The sequence below is a fragment of the Pipistrellus kuhlii genome, unplaced genomic scaffold (assembly GCF_014108245.1).
Source record: "Pipistrellus kuhlii isolate mPipKuh1 unplaced genomic scaffold, mPipKuh1.p scaffold_m20_p_16, whole genome shotgun sequence".
NCBI lineage: Eukaryota > Metazoa > Chordata > Mammalia > Chiroptera > Vespertilionidae > Pipistrellus > Pipistrellus kuhlii.
Genome location: NW_023425471.1, coordinates 697,569 through 711,098, shown reverse-complemented (window position 1 = coordinate 711,098; position 13,530 = coordinate 697,569). Strand labels below are relative to the sequence as shown.

At 41.8% G+C, this 13,530-nt stretch overlaps 1 protein-coding gene across 2 annotated transcripts in view; it reads right to left on the bottom strand.

Moving 5' to 3' along the window:
• FRMPD4 (FERM and PDZ domain containing 4) overlaps nucleotides 1-13,530 on the bottom strand; it is a 422,856-nt gene that overhangs the window by 198,844 nt on the left and 210,482 nt on the right. The window lies entirely within an intron of this gene.

The window sequence follows — 13,530 nt, the reverse complement described above, 5'->3', positions numbered from 1 at the left end:
GCACCAAGCAGTGGCAGAATGCCCTACCCCGTCAGCCTATCCCTGTGCATCCTGGGAGTGTCATGCTTGAATGAGCGGGAGTGAGTGTGATACTCAAGGATCCTTGTATCATGGAGTTGTACTTGAAAGAGAGAGAAGGGCAAAAAGCAAACAGAAAAATAAATGATTATTTCAATCTTTTCCAGTTATGTTTTTTTTTTTTTTTTTTTTTTTTTTTAATATTTAGAGTTTATACGCCAAGCATAGCATAGACTCGTGGGGAGCGTTCCTCTACAACACAGGGTTTTAATGTGCAATTTGGGCATCAGTTTAAGACAATTCAATGTGTCACTAAGATTGCCCAGACAAAGCCATGTAACATTTCATGGTCTTCCAATTACTCCTTTAGCTTTCCCTCTGGAGTCAGGGGAAGCTCATTTTTCTGGATTTCATTGTCCACCAATCCACGCAACGGAAATAGAGAGGCAATCCTATCCAGTGTTCTAAACCAAGGGCAGGGTCTAGAAAAGGGCTGTAAGAACTGGCATTTATCTTTTGGGGTATCGGGGTTTCTATCTCTGTGGTTGCTGTTATGAACTGAATGTCTGTGCCAACACCCCAAAATTCATGTTGACTTCCTAACCCCTAAAATGGTGGTATTAGAAGGTGGGGTATTGGGGAGGCGAAGCCCTCTAGAATGGGATTAGTGCTGTTATAAAGACTCCAGCACTGGCTGTTGTTGCTCAGTCAGTTGCATTGAAAGATTGCCAGTTCAGTTCCTGTCAGGGCACATGCCTGGGTTCTGGGCTCGATGCCTGGTGGTCAGCAGTGTGTAGAAGGCAGCTAATCGATGTTTTGCTCTCACATTGACATTTCTCTTTCTCTATCTCCCTCTCCCTGTTCTAACAACCAATTTTAAAAATCTGAGAGAGAGACAGCGAGAGAGAGAGAGAGAGAGAGAGAGAGAGAGAGAGAGAGAGAGAGAGACCCCAAAGACCTTGCTTCTAATATGTGAAGATAGAAGGAGAACACAGCTGTCCCTTCCCAGACACCCTATCTGCTGGTGCCTTGATCTTGGACTTCCATTCTTCTGAACTATAGGCAATTAATTTTGATTGTTTATAAACCATCTACTTGGTGGCATTCTTTTCAACAGACCAAATGGACTAAGACAGCTTCTGGGAATCCTGTCTCCCATCGCCCCTCCATCAATCAATCACTCAGTATTCCACAGTGTTGGCACTCTTCCCAGGCTACTGAAGATCAATCCTTATGGATTCTGTTGACTCCCCTCCTCCCAGCCCCTATCAGGGCCCTGAACCTTCCTTACCTATTACTGTAGAGAGCAGTAAGTACCCCTTAAGCAATCACAGAGGTAGAGGGGATAGCTAAGCCTAGCTTCCCCACCACTTGTGGAGACACATCTGTGGTGTTTCTCACCTTCCATATGGAACTTCAGACACACATCAGAGGTTTCACTATCAGAATGTCACATGCTCACCGCAAACCACGGAGAACATTATTTCCATTTTACAGATGAAAACACTCAAGTTTGAAGAAGTCTGATGACTTTTCCCAGGCCATATAGGAGTTGGCATTTTTCTGACTGATGCTGTTTTAACTTTGTTTTGTTTTGTTGTGTCTCATTTTCTTGGGACTCTGTACTTCCCAACCTCTGTGTTGGAAAAGAAAAGTTGCCAAGCTAATTGAAACTAAGGTTCCAACGGGCAATAGCCATTTGGTGTGTTGAATTATTCTGAATGCGGTGTTTTAACAAGCATGCCTTCATGGGAAAATGTGAATTGCTCCCAGTGGAAATATATCATCTGCTGACAGCTGACCTTCCAACGACCCTCCTTTAGTATAGGTGACCCATTTCCTTTGCCGGCGAGTAAGGCTGGATATAATTTCGAGTGTTATAATAGAGAAGAAAATGAAATGAGCTCTGGACCTCATGAGTTCCGAATGTAATAAAACAGTCCTAGTTCCACCATGGACTCCTGCTGTGGTTATTTACGCCTGTTTTCTTGGCAAACAGAACAGAGTGGCAGCGGGATGATCACACATGGGATGAGATGCCACTACTTCCTGACTAGATGGTATTTCAACAACTGCTAAGGACCTCAGATATTACTCTACTAGCAAGCTACCAAGTGGATTTGCTTGCAGAAGACACAAGAAAGACTCCTGCTTCAGAGGAGAAAGGAATTTATTATTTGCAGCAATTACAATAGTCAGAGTATCAACTCTGCTGCCAGTCCCAAAGGAGAAGTTCACAGAGAAGGAATGGTGAGCTCAAAGCAGGGCACGTGGTGTCTATGCTCGGTAACTGAACAGGGACACCAAACAAAGGGAACCTGTATGTTTTAGAATGGACAGCAAAGCCTGGATGACCTTGTTCTTGGACGGAGAACTTATCTTTATTATACTGGACAATACACAAACCCGCCTTTGCTCTGGCGGGTGTCGCTTTAACTGCCAGCCAAATCTGCTCACTATACAACCATCCTTTAAGAGACAATCAGTGTCTCTGATCAGAAAAAAGGTAGACATGTGAGAGGCCCACGGAGAATTGTCTCCCAACACCTTGGTTTTCTCATCTATAAAATGGAAAAAAATATCCTGGCCTGCAGTGGCTCAGTGGTTTAGCATCAACTTAAGAACCAGGAGGTCGTGATTTGATTCCAGGTCAGGGCACATGCCCGGAGTTATGGGCTCAATCCCGGGTGGGGGACGTGTAGGAGGCGGCTGATCAGTGATCCTCTCTCATCATTGATGTTTCTATCTCCCTCCCTTCCTCACTAAGATTAATCCTATGTAATAAAAGGCTAATATGTAAATTGTCCCCTCGGGAGTTCAACTGATCGAGAATTCAACCGCTTGCTATGATGTGTGCTGACCACCAGGGGCATGTGCGGCATGAAGGAAGGGTCTGGCTGGCAGCTGACAGCTGGGGTAAGGAAGGCCCTGATTGGCCCTGATCACTGGCCAGGCCTAGGGACCCTACACGTGCACGAATTTCGGGCACCGGGACTCTAGTACAAATATTTTTTTTAAACAATAAAATAAAATGGAAAAAATAGTTTTTAACTGTCAAAGTTTCTCTTCACCTTCTGATTAGGAACAACTGTGCATTCCAACTAGGTCTGTTTCTTCCCTCCTCTGCACTGGAAGCATCATTCCATCTGACTAAAAGCAATAGAAGAAAGTGGCTTAAGTGAGGCATCAGAATCCTCAGTTTTGACATCCACTCATTAAGCAAATATGTACTGAGCTCCTTCCACCCACAAAGGTCCATGTGATGTGCTGGATGAAGCCCAAACTGTCTGGCTTCATCTAACTCCTCTTACTTGGGACACATCCCGAATCTCAGAGGCTTCCCATTCCTTAAATAAGAAAAGCGCCATGTTCTGCCTACTATTATGAGGAACGTTAAGCGTGTAACCCTATGACTCAGTATTACCCAAATTGTATTAATGGACTAGCATATGTTAATGACCAAGGAGACAGAATCATTTTCTGTCCAAGTCGAAGTGCATTAAGGATGGCAGATGAAGTAAGGTCACTTCATTGATATTCCGCGCTTGGATTTCTAATTTCACAAGCCCTTTGTGTGCTGCATCTGCTTGAACAGCTTTTTATAACTTTCCCAAAACAAGGAGGAATGTTTCCCTCCCAAGGTCATCAGAAAATCTTCAGCGGATTAGTTTGCTGATATACTCAGTTGTTAAATAATAGAGTTGGATATAATCCAAAAAGCTTTTAATTCTCTTTAGGAATGGCAAATCACAAAGTAACAAATCTCTAAAGGCCAGAGGCAGCACTGGTTAATCTATTTCACTCCCTCCTTTTCTAGGTTAAAATAAAAGACAGATAGAAGTATCCACACATTGTTTTTCACCAGGAAATTTAAAAATATATATATTTTATTGATTCTTTACAGAGAGGATGGCAGAGGGATAGAAAGTTGGAAATATCGATGAGAGAGAAACACCCATCAACTGCCTCCTGCACACCCCCCACTGGGGATGTGCCCGCAACCAAGGTACATGCCCTTGACCGGAATCAAACCACGAACCCTTCAGTCCACAGGCCAACACTCTATCTCCACTGAGGCAAACTGGTTTCGACTTCACGAGGAAATTTAGATCCTTGATCCTGAACAGAACTCACAAAACAACATTTTATTCTATTTTGAAATTATAAGTAACTAAGGGACTCCGGATGCATAATATGACTAGTTTCTCTGAGAACCCTGGAAAAAACTCAAATTTTTAAACGTGAGTCTCAGAATCTTCCTAAGAAAACTCCCGAGAACCAAGTGAAATGCGAGCATCACCAAAGGAAGAGAGGCAAAGGCAAATTTTCCAGGAGAGCAGACAGAGAGACTAAGATCAATTTCTCACAGCAGAAAATTCCAGAAGCAATGGAGTCATATTTTTGAAGGGGTAACACTAAGGATGTTCTGAGGGGGAGAAAACTTTGGAATCCAAAACGACCATTGGAGAGTAAGAGTTTGCTAAGGATAGACCGGGGCTGGGGATCAAGCGTACAACCCAGGTAACGTGCCCTTGACTAGGAATCCAACACTCAGTGCTCAGGCAGATGCTCTAACCATTGAGCAGTACCAGCCAGGGCACTTCCAACCTCAATAAATTTATACTATTGTCCTGACTGGGAAGGCCCTCAATCCTTCTCTCTGATCTCCTCTTCAGGGCCACCTCAGCAAGGTGGCAACAGAAGGTGGATTGTCAGGTGGTCCCTTCTACTGTTGCTGAGCCCTTTTACTACTGCATAACTTTGTGTCTTCTTTCTAAATAGACTATCAAGCAAACCTACCTTTATGGTCTTTGGTAACCTTTTTTTCTTTTCTTTTTTCCCCCAGAGAGGAAAGGCAACAGTTTGTAAAACAATCCATTTGTGAAACAAAAAGGGAAGGATAATATTTAAAGTTCAAAGATACTTAATAAACAATCAAGAAGGCCTCTATATTGGGAAGAGACTTCTCAAAGGACCTACATGTGTGAAGTCTGAGACATGAAATAGGGCATGGTGGAGAAATGAATAAAGTTCCAAAGGACCAAAGTTTAAAATGCAAAAGGGGTTATTATGAGAGAGAAAAAATGAGGTCAAAGAGGTTACTAAAGAGCATCCATTTGTTAAGAGAGAGGGTTGTAATTTTCTAGTGTGGGCATCAAGGAAATTATATGAACGTTTATTTCATAAGCTCCTTTGTTTTATGAAAAGAAAACATTCAACACATATTTGTTGGATTAAACACCTTGGAGACTGAGCAGGAAACAAAAAGGCAAAATGCCAGCTCTCCTTGATTTCACATTTCAATATATGGAGGAGATGGAAAATAAATTAGATGTATGTCATTGTGTAATCCATGATCCCTGAATGTGGACAGGCCTGGGACTTACTTCTAGTGGTAGAATTCCACAAAAATGATGGGATTGCATTTCTGAGATTAGCTTTTAAATGACAGTGGCTTTCATCTTGCTGGCATTGTCTTGCTTGAAACGGCTGCCATGTTTTAAGCTGTGTTACAAAGAGACGAATGTAGCAAGGAACTGAAGGTGGCCTTTAACTCACTGCCAGAGAGAACCTGGGACCATCAGTCCAGCAACCCTTGAGCAATTGAATCCTGCCAACAGTCAGGTGAATGATCTTGGAAGCAGAACTTAACTTGCTCAAACTTAACCTTGTGGGGTCCGTGGTCCTGGTTCACACATTGATTGCAGATTTGTGGAGAGAACATGAGCCAAAGGGCCAAGCTAAGTTGTGGCCAGATTGCTGACCTATAGAAATCATGTGATTATTAATGTTTGTTGTTTAAAGCTACTAATTGTAGGGTAATTCGTTACACAACAATGGATAACTAAGACATGATGTTTTGGATAAGTGCTATGGATGAGGATAGAGTTTAGCAGGTGTAGGAATGGAAGAGTGGTTTGTGTTTGATAAAGAGTGGTTAGTGAAGGCCCCTCTGTGAAGGACACTTGAGGGTGGAGCTGAAGAGAGCATGGGTATAAGCCAGGCTAGTATCTGGAGGAAGTGCCTTCCCAGAAGAGAGAACAAGTATGAAAGCCTGCACTAGACATGGACTTGATTAGCCTAAAATTTAGAACTTCAGTGAGGGAGGGCAGGAAGGAGCCTCCCAACTCGACCAGCCTGGTTCTCCCTGTAAGTGGAGTTCTCTCCTAAGTGGACCGTGGGCCTGTTTTCTCTTATTTAGTATGATATAAACAGTCTCTCCCTAGGAGAATCAAAATGCTCAAGAAACAAAAAGTGTCAGACCAAATGAGGCACAAATGACACAATTTTAAAGGTATTGCTTTTCTTTCTATTATAAATGACCTGATGAAAAAATGATCTGATCAAAACAAGAGCAAGAAAAATTTCTTACCAATAAAACAAATTTGGCATATTAGATAAAATTAGTATATACTCAAAACTATCAACCATGCAGATTACAGATGGTTTGGAATATAACAACAGTATATAGTAATTCTTAGTTTTGTTAAAACTTAAGAACCACTGAAGAGGGAGAAAAATGGGGCTACACTCCAATGTCTGAGATGGCTTTTGAGGTAACCACCAAATCTTGTGGAGAATGGAAGTAGATGAAAAATTCTCAGCTGTTGTTATTAATCAATCAATTTCCTCTGTTCTGATTTAGGTAAATGTCTATGCAACCTTAATGCATGTTACTAAATTTTATGAGATATATATTACAAACTGGGCACCTAGAATATAGTAGGTGGGTGATAAATGTTTGATGGATTTGAAGCAAAAGCTTAAACTGACACAAATCCATACAGTTTGGCTCAGTGGATAGTGTGTTGGCCCTTGGACTGAAGGGTCCCAGGTTCGAATCTGATCAAGGGCATGTACCTAGTTTGCAGGCTCGATCACTCGCCCTGGGTCAGCCAATCGATGTTTCCTCTCACATCGATATTTTTATCAGTCTTTTCCCCTCTCTTCCACTCTCTCTAAAAATCAACAGAAAAATATCCCTGGGTGAAGATTAATAACAAAAACACACACAAAAAACACACACATAAAAACATAAATGGTGTTGAGAAGAAGTAGACACCCTCTCTGCTCTCATACAATCCAAGTTTATGCTCATGTCCTTTCACACTGGTCTCATAAACCATGGCATGTTCATATAAGACGCATATTATTTTGCTTATAATCCATGATTTTTTTCCTCCTAGATTCCTTGAAGCAGAGAATGTTTTTATATACTAACTAGAGGCCCGATGCAGGAATTCGTGCATGGGTGAGGTCCCTTGGCCTGGTCAGCGATTGGGGCCAGCTGGGGGGGAGGGACTGAATGAGGTTGGCTGTGGGAGCATACTGACCACCAGGGGAAAGCTCCTGAGTTGAGCCTCTGCCCCTTGTTGGTCAGTGCGCACATAGCTAACGACTGGTCATCCAGCCATCCAATTGTAACAGTCGCTTAGGCTTTTATATATATATATATATATATATATATATATATATTACTAAGGCTCCCAAAAGTGCTCGGCACATAGTAGGTTTTCAATAAATATTGGGTCGGCAGCTAAGTAATTGCGGGTTTCACACATATATGGCTTCAGTTGAATTTTTAGGTTTGCAGACGTAGTACAAATGTAAAACACATTTTGTTATTTGATAGTTGGCTATTCAGCTGTTACTCAGTAAAAAAAGGTTTTTGATCTGTTTTGTAATTTTCGTTTGGCGTTCATTGAAAAATGGAAAATCAAAAGGAACATTTTCGTCATATTTTGCTTTTTTATTTCCGCAAAGGGAAAAACGCATCGCAAGCTCATAAAAAGTTATGTGCTGTTTATGGTGACGAAGCCTTAAAAGAACGGCAGTGTCAAAATTGGTTTGCCAAATTTCATTCTGGTGATTTTTCACTCAAAGATGAAAAACGCTCTGGTCGTCCAGTTGAAGTTGATGACGCCCTAATCAAAGCAATAATCAATTCGGACTGTCACAGTACAACACGTGAGATTGCAGAGTAGCTTCATGTATCACATACATGCATTGAAAATCACTTAAAACAACTTGGCTATGTTCAAAAACTTGATACATGGGTTCCTCACGAACTGAAAGAATCACAGTTAACGCAACGCATTAGCAGCTGCGATTTGCTAAAGAAACGTAATGAAAATGATCCATTTTTAAAACGACTGATAACTGGCGATGAAAAATGGATTGTTTACAACAATATCAAGTGGAAAAGATCGTGGAGCAGGCCAGGTGAACCAACTCAAACAACATCAAAAGCTGATATTCATCAAAAGAAGGTTTTGTTATCAGTTTGGTGGGATTACAAAGGAATTGTCTACTTTGAACTCTTGCCACCCAACCGAACGATCAATTCTGATGTCTACATTGAACAACTAATGAAATTAAACAATGCAGTTGAAGAAAAGCGGCCCGAATTGACAAATCGAAAAGGTGTTGTATTCCATCATGACAATGCAAGGCCACACACATCTTTGGTCACTCGGCAAAAATTAATGGAGCTTGGTTGGGATGTTTTGCCACATCCACCATAGAGTCCTGACCTTGCACCATCTGATTACTTTTTGTTTCGATCTTTACAAAACTCCTTGAATGGTAAAAATTTCAATAATGATGATGATGTCAAATCGTACCTGATTCAGTTTTTTGCTAATAAAAACCAGAAGTTTTTTGAACGTGGGATTATGATGCTGCCTGAAAGATGGCAAAAGATCATTGATCAAAATAGGCAATACATTACAGAATAAAGTTATTTAGTTCCATGAAAAAATTGTCTTTGATTTTCTTTAAAAAATCCGCAATTACTTAGCTGCCGACCCAATATTTGCATAAATGAATGAATAAATGGATTCAAGGTGTGTTTCTAAAAGCCAAAATTGAGAAAGACAAGTATCACATGATCACACTCATATGTGGATCTAACTAACAAAATAAACTGATTAACAGAGTGGATGCAGAGACATGGAAGCATGGAACGGAGTGCAGAATCTCAGAGGGAATGCTGGGGAGTGTGGGTGGGTGTGTGGGAGGTAATCAACCAAAGACCTTGTATGTATATATACATAACCCATGGACACAGACAATAGGTTGAAGGCCAGGGGAAGGGAGGACAGGGAGGGGGAGGTGGAGGGGGCCAATTGAGGGGGGGAGTGGGGGACCTATGTAACAATAAAGAATTATTTAAAAATAATAATAAAACCCAAAATTGAAAGCTCTGTCTTTAAATATAATGTTTAAGATACAATTTTGATTTGTAACTCAAGGATAAGACTGAATTTCTTTATGCAACTTGAATATAAATGCTACTTGAACACTGAGTGTTATGAAAATATATTTCAGAAAAACTAATAGCTGTAGTCAAAAGCTTCAGAGAATGTTTTTCATCTAAAAAAAGACTTCAGTGATGTCATTTATTTCCCAACGACAAAGTTAGAGATGTCTGAGAGATGGTAGAAAATAATGCTTGACAAACTTAAAGATGAAAAAAAAAATGAGTGTAAAGGACTGGTCATATAAGAAAGATGTGAAACTTGAAAGCATAAGTTACATTCAGAAAGATGGCTCAGCAACAACTTAATCTCCACCTTGTCACCTGGAACATGAATTTTCAGCTGGAGGTGAAGCTGGCCTTGGACCAGAAATAGAGGCAAAACTAGGCATTGGATAAGGATTATCTTTTTAGTCTAGAGCAGTGGTCCCCAACTGGTGGTCTGTGGACAACTGGTGGTCCATGAGGTTCGAAAAATTGGCTATTGCTGGTTTAGAGGGCTATCCTCAAAGAAAACAGCCTTCACCCATGCATTGAACATGTACTTACGGAGCCCTTCCAACAGGGAAGGGATTCTGCTGTTTTTGAGGAGTCATCGCTATATGATCATGCCTTTCTCTCAAAGCTTTCTGATCTGATTTGGGAAACTGATGTGGAAAGAAATAATCCATGGTATTAAAGAGGAGGCGGGGCTAACTACCAAGAATTAAAGCCACTCAAGACATGGAACTTGAAAGATGTCTATCTTTGCCTTGAAGTCACATTTAGCATGGCTTTTGCTGAACAGTGAAAGCGCATGTCAGCCCGCCCAGCGTGGTTCAGTGGTTGAGCACAGACCTATGAACCAGGAGGTCACAGTTGATTCCTGGTCAGGACACATGTCAGGGTTGTCAGCTTGATCCCCAGTAGGGGGCGTGCAGGGGGCAGCCAAACAATGTTTCTATCTCATCATTGATATTTCTGTTTCTTTCTTTCTCTTTCTCTCTCTCTCTCTCTCTCTCTCTCTCTCTCTCTCTCTCTCTCTCTCTCTCCCTCTCTCTCTCCCTCTCCCTCTCCCTCTCCCTCTCCCTCTCCCTCTCCCTCCTCTCCCTCCCCTCCCTCCCTCCCTTCCTCCCTCCGTTCCTCCCTCCCTTCCTCCCTCCCTCCCTTCCTCTCTGAAATCAATAAAAAAAAATATTTTAAAAATAAATAAATAACAAGAAATAGGCAGAGCTCAATGTATTTGCCCTGTGAGGTACAGAAAAAGAGGTAGCAATGCTGATTTTATATTGCTAGTCCTTTAGTACAAGGAGACTTTGAAAATTATTTGTAAGTAAAATTTTAGTTAAAAATAAAATAGCATCTTATTTTATTTTTAGACAGAGACTCGCATCAACCAGTCTTTTGGCATGAGTAGTCTCCATTGGTGGTTAGAGACAGGATATAAGGTGGCTGCCCCATCTGAGGTTGGCAAGTTCCTTGATCTTCCCCCTCAGAGCCCCACAGAGCCCAACCCACATTGTGATTCTGTTCATTCAAGTACTGTTCCAACACTCCCAGCTTTCCCCCACCCTCACATGGTCATCATCGCTCATCTACCTGCGCACGTTGCACCGTTAGCTTGAGGTGACTGCACAGGACTCGTCTACCCAAAAAGACACACATATGTACTGCCTGAGCATTGACTCCAGCCAGCAGAATTCTGGGAGCTAAAAGGGCTCATTGTGAATATGAAATTTTGTATTAAGGAGATAAGAACAGGCTTAAATACACATGGAGTGGCCAGATTATGATAATCTCTGAATGCATAATAATCTGGCCACTCAGTGTATATTCTATAGAATAAAAGGCTAATATGCAAATTATACCCTCCACCAGAAGTTCAACCAGCAGGCAGGGCAGCCAATCACCCATATCCCCTCCCCCTGGCCAGGCTGGCTGGGCCCCACCATGCACGAATTTATGCACTAGGCCTTATATGTATAATGACAAAGTACTGGAAGGGGCTTTCAGCAGCCAATTAATTATCCTTTAGATCACAAAAATTAATGCCTAAAGTGATTAAATATAAGTGAGCGTATATGTATATACATAATGGTAGCTGATATTTATATTAGGCCAATAATGTGCCAGACATTGTCTTAAACCCTTTCTATATATTAAGTTAGCTAATTCTCACCATCCCATCTACAATGGAAGGACTGTTCTCATCCTCATTTTCAGAGAGATTAGACACAGAGCAGTTATTTAACTGGCCTGAGGTCACACGCTATCGACATCCATGGTTTTAACCCATTAAAAATCACTGAACTCAATAACTATTATAAGAACCCCAACGAACAGAGATGGGATTGAGGGCACTTTACTTCCGAGTCAGTATTCAAATGTTGGCTAGAGGAGCAGAAGCCCAGGGCAAGGGAGACTGAAGGAGTGTCCCCACAAGCAAGCATCCATCTGGGTTCATGGAGGGGGGGAGGGGTGCGCTGTGGACTATGTCATCACTCCCTGATTTCCTTGCTTCCTGGCATTCTGTTGCTCTTTTGCATTTTGTTTGGGGTACAATGGGGTCATTAGTGACTTGCTATGGTGCTTTCTCCTCGGGTTAGGAAAGGCAGAGAAAGGAGGTGATAAAGAATAAAAAGGCTATACGCGACACTAGGCTGTCCACATTGGCTCAAATCATGGCACAAGTTTCAGGGCTCGGCCTTCTCCATGGAAAATCTCTTTCCATTGCCATGGGTAAGCCGTGGCTAACTGCCAGTATCAGCCTCTAAAGTGTGTGCGCTGGTTGCAACCCCCTCCTAGGGCAATCGGAGATTCAGGGACCACTGGACTGGTGAGGGGGCATCTTATCCAGGGCACTGAGTGTCAATGTGGTTCAAAAGCAGTTACCTTGGGCCCTGCCTGATTGGCTCAGTGGTTGGATGTCAGTCTATGAACCAGCAGATCATGGTGCGAATCCCAGTCAGGGCACACGCCTGGGGTGTGGGCTTCATCCCCAATAGGGGGCGTGCAGGAGGCAGCCAATCCATGATTCTATCTCTTCACTGATGTTTCTCTCTCTCCCTCTCCCTTCCTCTCAGAAATCAATACAAATATTTTTTTTAAAAAATCACGAAAACCAGTCACCTTGCTTCTGTAATGTGTCCCTCCCAAGCCATGTTAGAATACTTGACAGAAAACTGAACTCCATACATATTCCTTCCAGAAATGGGGATCAGTCTTTTTCATAGGATGCTTAGTGTCAAAGTGTGTTTTTAAATAAAAGTGCTGCCATAAGAAAGTCATAAGGCATTCATAATTTGAAAAATAACTCGCTAAAATGTGTATTGCCTAGTAGTTATACAAAATCACCTGCTGTTTAGGACATAAAAATCACTCATCATAAAAAATATCAAATTCTCAAAAAGAATCCAATTTCATTGCCAAAGAGAATACACACAATTTTTCTGACAGTGTGGGGAATTCCAGTGCTAACACGCTTACATAGCAAAAACAGTACCTGGTCCAGTGAAAGTTAATGATAAGGAGCGAGGAAAACAAACACATTAAGTGGGCAAGTCTATTCAGGAAGAGTAGACCTGGGTCTCTCACCCTTGACATTGAATTGCAAGTAGGTAATTTTGGTTGTGAGCAACTGTGCTATGTGTGTTACAGTTGAACATCCCTGACCTTGACCCCTAGTGAGCCAGCAGTTCCAGCACCCCCAGTCATGATAACTAGAATGTCCCACTGAACCACTGGTATGTTACATATTATTCACTGTCATTCTATTTAAAAAAATATATATTTTATTGATTTTTTACAGAGAGGAAGGGAGAGGGATAGAGAGTTAGAAACATCAATGAGAAAGAAACATCAATCATCTGCCTCCTGCACACCGCCCACATGCCCTTGACCGAAATCGTCGGCCTACAGACTGAAGGGTCACAGGTTCTATTCCAGTCAAGGGCACATGCCCAGGTTGTGGGCTCAATCCCCAGTGTGGGGCATGCAGGAGGCGGCCAGTCAATGATTCTATCTTATCAGTAATGTTTCTATCCCTCTCTCTCTTCTATCTTCCTCTCTGAAATCAATAAAATAATAAAATAAAATAAATAAAAAAGGCCCACAGAAGCAGGGTGGCATTTCTCTGAAGTGTGCGGTCTGGTTAGCCAAAGAAAGCCATAGAACCAACTAAGCAAGAATGCCGGCTTGGTAGATAGGTGTGACTTGCCAATAAGATAAGGCTCTCGTTAATTTTTCTTTCTTTTCCCTTCCAGAGTCACAGCATA